The sequence below is a fragment of the Sardina pilchardus genome, chromosome 1, assembly GCF_963854185.1.
Source record: "Sardina pilchardus chromosome 1, fSarPil1.1, whole genome shotgun sequence".
In the NCBI taxonomy this organism is placed as follows: domain Eukaryota; kingdom Metazoa; phylum Chordata; class Actinopteri; order Clupeiformes; family Clupeidae; genus Sardina; species Sardina pilchardus.
In genome coordinates, this window is record NC_084994.1 from 30,555,158 (window position 1) to 30,561,216 (window position 6,059).

General features: G+C 47.0%; 1 protein-coding gene across 1 annotated transcript in view; it reads right to left on the reverse strand.

Moving 5' to 3' along the window:
- Positions 1–6,059, reverse strand: part of LOC134088012 (protein NLRC5-like) — a 116,538-nt gene that overhangs the window by 35,031 nt on the left and 75,448 nt on the right. The window lies entirely within an intron of this gene.

Sequence of the window (6,059 nt, forward strand, 5' to 3'; positions counted from 1 at the left end):
GCTTTTGCTGCTGGTCTGGTCAACTGCTCATTGAGAAGGATTTCTGAGTTCCCGAAATCTGCGGAACTGCCCCCTTTGGTCGAGAACCAATCAACTTTGAGCAGCTCCAACGGCTCTGGGTAGAGGCGTGTTCAAGGCAGCGGAAAGAGTGTTGTTATTGGTTTAAACTCGGCAATCCACTTTCTGACATCTACCAGTAGCAAACCGAGGCACTTAAAGGAGGCGGGTCAACCAGTGCTGGCAAGAAACCGTGTTAGCACAGGCTGTTGGTCAGACTAAAGTCTCGCAGAGCCTTTGAAAGTCGATGGTAATCAGGCTACTTGTCCGTAGTCTATCTATGCTAATCATGGTTTCATCAGGTCCCTTTCCAGAGGTGTATACAGTCACACACCTTGATTATGAATGCAGACTGGATGGTGCTTGACTAACCCACCTGTGGAAAGGGACCTGGTGACACCCATGAATAGGTTAGTTAGGCTATATCTGTTAAGTCGTCTCCTCAACTGTTTTATAACTAAGTGCACCGACACAATCTAGTTTTATGTACAATAAGAATTGTCAGAAGTCAAAGTTATTATATATCTACATGTATGGCCTTGTGTGGCCATGTTTCCTCATGCTCACAGAACCAAAGACATAGATAGTGGTGATACGTCACTTTAAAAACAGCATGTACAGTCGGAGAAGTCATGAGGCTGTATCACTTTCTCCATGAGAATAAGAATGCATCACCTACTCAATACAAATAGATATGTCCTGAGAAGCCAAAGGCTTATGAATGACCTTTAGCACTTCTTCATAAAGGGTGCGAACACGCTGTTTAACATTCTGTGTGTGATTTAAACAGCATTAGTGCTGTCACCTAGAAATCTAGACACACCCTAGCGGCAAAAATGTATTTAGTTTGGCTTGCCAGGCTAGCTGCCAGCTCCACTAGTAGTGTTACCAGTGTTACCATGTTGTGTTAGGCTTTACTCAAGGTGAAATATTTTATGTTTGTACACTTCCTGATACCATTGATACCATTTCTGTAAAACACACGACAGGTAATAAAAACTCACCTTGCTCCTCCCATCACATGCGTAGTCGTGAGCTTAGAATTATAAGGTTCTATCTCCGTTTAGGGTAGTTCTGAGATATTGAGCATCAAATTTTTACATAGCTAGCAAAACTGTACTGTAGTACCTTTTTATTTTGCTAATAATTAACTTTTTTTTTTCTTTTTACAAAAATAACACCACACAGGCATTAATAAGCACCTAATGGATCAGATGATGTCAAAAACTCAATTTCGACCAAAATGGAGATAGAACCTTATAATTCTCAGCTCACGTAGTCTTAATGATGTGCTGCCACCTAGTGTTCCTTATGGGAACAACAGCGCCAAAGTCTGGCAGTATTCTTTGAGACTTCATCTTTCTGAAAGACTGAATCGGTTTAGAATGCACTCACCAGATTGATACTGTTTCCAGATCACACTGAGCATAAACATCAACTGTGAGTCAGATGTGTGGATGCCCAAAATGACAATTTGATTGCATGCTCACAGTTCGTGGACGACACATTAATTAAACAATAATAATTCTCACTTATCACCATAAAACTCACCTGTGACTTTGTCCATTTCCCCGACAGATTGTTTCCATGCTCCATACCAGTTGGCAGGGGCACTGGGACCTGCGTATCGCTGAAGAAGCTGACCTGAGAGCAGTTAATGTGGCTGTTTGGAACCAGCCGCCTAGAGCTCCTCTAAGGGGCAGGAGAGCAGCAGGAGGCAGAGCAGCAGATGCAGCACAGGGGACAGGTGAACAGGAAATCAGCACAGGGGACAGGTGAGCAGGAGATCAGCACAGGGAACAGGTGAGCAGGACAGGTGAACAGGAGATCAGCACAGGGGACAGGTGAACAGGAAATCAGCAGAGGGGACAGGTGAGCAGGAGATCAGCACAGGGAACAGGTGAACAGGAGATCAGCACAGGGGACAGGTGAACAGGAGGACAGGTGAGCAGGAGATCAGCACAGGGAACAGGTGAGCAGGAGATCAGCACAGGGGACAGGTGAACAGGAGATCAGCACAGGGGACAGGTGAGCAGGAGATACAGCACAGGGGACAGGTGAACAGGAGGTCAACAGAGGGGACAGGTGAACAGGAGATCAGCACAGGGGACAGGTGAACAGGAGATGCAGCACAGGGGACAGGTGAACAGGAGATCAGCACAGGGGACAGGTGAGCAGGAGATGCAGCACAGGGGACAGGTGAACAGGAGATGCTCCCTGCAGCAGAGGGGACAGGTGAACAGGAGATCAGCACAGGGGACAGGTGAACAGGGGGACCTGAAAATATAAAAATTGAATAACAGAGAGGGATAGAGAAGGGGAGATAAGAAGTGTGTGTTTGAAGAAGAAGAGGAATAAAACTAGATGTACCACAAAGCGGTACACAATATGACCGCCGCTCAGTCCTGCACATTCTCTCCGCAAATATAAATCACAATGTTTCCATCGTCTACTCCATCCCCCTACTGCAACTTTTATGTACACTATATTGCCAAAAGTATTTGCTCACCTGTCTTGACTCACATATGAACTTCCGTCACATCCCATCCTTAATCCATGGTGCACCATCATGTTGGAACAGGAAGTGGCCATCCCCAAACTTCCCACGAAGTTGGGAGCATGGAATTGTCCAAAATCTCTTGGTTAAGCATTCAGAGTTCCTTTCACTGGAACTAAGGGACCAAGCCCAGCTCGAGGATGGCCCCTTTCTATTCCAACATGACTGTGCACCAGTGCACAAAGCAAGGTCCGTAAAGGCATGGATGACATTGTTTGGTGTGTATGAACTTGACTGGCCTGCACAGAGTCCTGACCTCAACCCAATATAACACCGTCGGGATGAATTAGAGTGGGAGCCAGTCACCTCATCCAACATCAGTGTGTGACCTCACAAATGTGCATCTGAAAGAATGGTCAAAAAATCCCATAAACACACTCCTAAACCTTGTGGAAAGTCTTCCCAGAAGAGTTGAAGCTGTGACAGGCCGACGTCATAATAAACCCTATGGATTAGGGATGGGGTGACCGAAGTTCATATGTGAGTCAAGGCAGATGAGCGAATACTTTTGGCAATATAGTGTATGTAAAAGAGGGTGTGCATGTGTGCGCTTTTTTTTGTGAATGGGGCCTGCAGATCTGTGGACTACATAAGAACAAGGCCAAAAATAGACAAAATATTGCTCTGTATCAGCAGTAATTGGTAGCCTCTACGTATGGAGGCGTAGGTGCCACCTTTACCCTTAATAATGTGCATAATGGACTGGATTATTGGCCACTGTTGTACACCTTTCTATTCAATTAGGATTATGCCATGATACATGCTTATCTTCTAATCCAAATAAAGAATTTAAAATGTATGTGAGTGAGGTCAGAGAGAAAGACAGATGAGTCCATCCTCCATTGGTGTTGTCACCGCCCACAGCACAGTACTTCATCTGACCACACTGCATATGGGAGTGAATCTCCCCAGGGTCTTACATTCCCACAGATCAAGTTTGAGTGGGACACAGAGTGGGACTGCATATGGCAGGGGAGCATGTGCCAGTTAAAAACTGGGGAACATATACCTTGGGGACATACAGTAGGTAAAAGCCCCATACAGACCAGTACAATGCAGTACAATGGACACCATTACAGCCTACGGCCTGCTTGTTTCATCCTCTTCAGTATTTCAACATCACAAGGTGTATGTCGCCTGTTTGGTCCTCCCCCTTTTCTGCACTCATGTACAGTATTTCAGAAGGCAGGAGGTTCTCTGAAGCTCTTAAGTGGTTATTTTCAATTTCACCCCAAGCAATGTTTACAGTAACATCATAAAATATATGGTTTCACTTTTTTTGTTTTGCTTCATGTTTCATGACTTTTCGTCATTTGAAGGGTACAACAGAGTAATCATGAGATTTGCACAATATTATGTTTCCGATGTCCTGTAAAATAAATGGTGAATTTTATGAAACATGAGGTAAATTAATATTTGACACATTATTATTCTCTGAAGCTCTCAAGTGGTTCTTTTCTGAAGATGGTGTGGGAGTAATTGAATCTCCACAAGCAGGACGTCTCTAAAGCACATCATTCTGTAAATGATCAAGCTGCTGTCGTGGTAACCCGCTGCACAGGTCCAAGGTCGTCTCCTCGATTGTCATAACTGCACCAGCAGATTCACCCAGGTTTGTGCAGATTAAGATTATCAGCAGAAGTTTTACACACGTGTTCTATCTGCATGTGTGAGCAGTTCACTAGATCACATTGGTCCTTATTTGTGCTGCCTCCATTTCCTCGTTCTCCTCATAGAAGCAAACACATGGAGACAGTACAGAGCGTAATGCAGACAGTATATGATTCTGCTGTAAGTGCAGTGATTGTTAATTGTGTGCTAAGAGGCCCTGTGTGTTGCTCCTCCTGGGGTTCCGGTGCACGATGGTTTCTCCCAGAATAGCAGAGGACACACACAGGCCACTGCCTTTACATGACTACACCTCCAGAAACATACATACCACACACACACACACAAACACACACACAGAGAAACTCCACTGTGTGTAGTACTCTGACTACACCTCCAGAAACTGGCCCTCAGTAGGCATTCTGAAGTGATCCAATGGACCAGGTCCACAGAGCCAATTAGGCTGGAGACGGATAAAGTCTCATGTTTCCCTCCAGAGAACCGAGATTATAATAACCACACGTTCTCTTTTAGTCGAGATCAGTCAACGTTAACCAATGGTAACACATGTATACCACAGCGCCCACTAGTGGCGTGTACTAGTGTCCAGCAGCAGTAACACACGGCATCAAATGGACAGCAGCTCGCCGTCACAGGAGGGCTACTCACAGACACGAGACTGGGAGAGCAGGACACTCACTGACTGATCGTACCGCTGGGGTGTGTGGTACACAAGAGACCTGTAGGGGGCACTCACTGACTGACCGTACCGCTGGGGTGTAGTACACATGTGGCCTGTAGGGGGCACTCACTGACTGACCGTACCGCTGGGTTGTGTGGTACACATGTGGCCTGTAGGGGGCACTCACTGACTGACCGTACCGCTGGGGTGTGGTACACATGTGGCCTGTAGGGGGCACTCACTGACTGACCGTACCGCTGGGGTGTGTGGTACACATGTGGCCTGTAGGGGGCACTCACTGACTGACCGTACCGCTGGGGTGTGGTACACATGTGGCCTGTAGGGGGCGCTCAGTATCACCGAATGAGCTTGTGCACGAGCTCTGTTCAGCAGTACTGGGATGAGCGCGGTCAGGGGAAAGGCATGTAGGAGTCCAATGGGCAGATGGTGGGCGATGGGGCGACTCCCAGAGGGCTGGACCGCAGTCTGCGTCGCTGGAGCTGCTCTGCAGGGCAGCAGGGACCGGAGGGCTGCGGCGTCTCTCTGTGTGGCCTCGTAGCGGTGATGGAGAGACGCTGTCCCTTGGCCCAAGTGGACACCGGAGCGTCCAGGAGGGGGAGCCTCTCCTTGTCCGGGAGGATGGACGAGGTTAGCCGCAGGTGTCTGGACCAGTGACTGAAGACTATTGAACATGTTCAGCAGCTGTGTGGGTGGGTACACATTTCTAAGGGTGAGGTGCCAAGAGGTCTTTTTTTTTTATCAGTTCCCGAGGAGATTGTCCATCTCTAAAGCATCTTGAAATAGCATCTCTTTAAGTGCATGAGGATCTGAATCTAATAGTGTGGTGTGCAGCCACTCAATACGTCATTAGCACCATAGACATACATACAGTACATATATTGTCAAGCCTAAATCATGTCTATGATTAGCACAGTAACAAAACAAAGAAGATAAAACAAATGGTGTTGACATGTTTGTTTATCTTCCAACACGGCTGCAATGCTGTCCCACAGTGGCCCATGAAAGAGCCTTTTCTGTTTCTCACTGATGAACCCCAACGGCCTCAACAGGTGCAGGTGAGCCCTGCAGGAGTGGACACCATCACAGTCGTCTGACCCCTCACCCCACTTTTCTCTCTCTCTCCTCTGCTGTGTC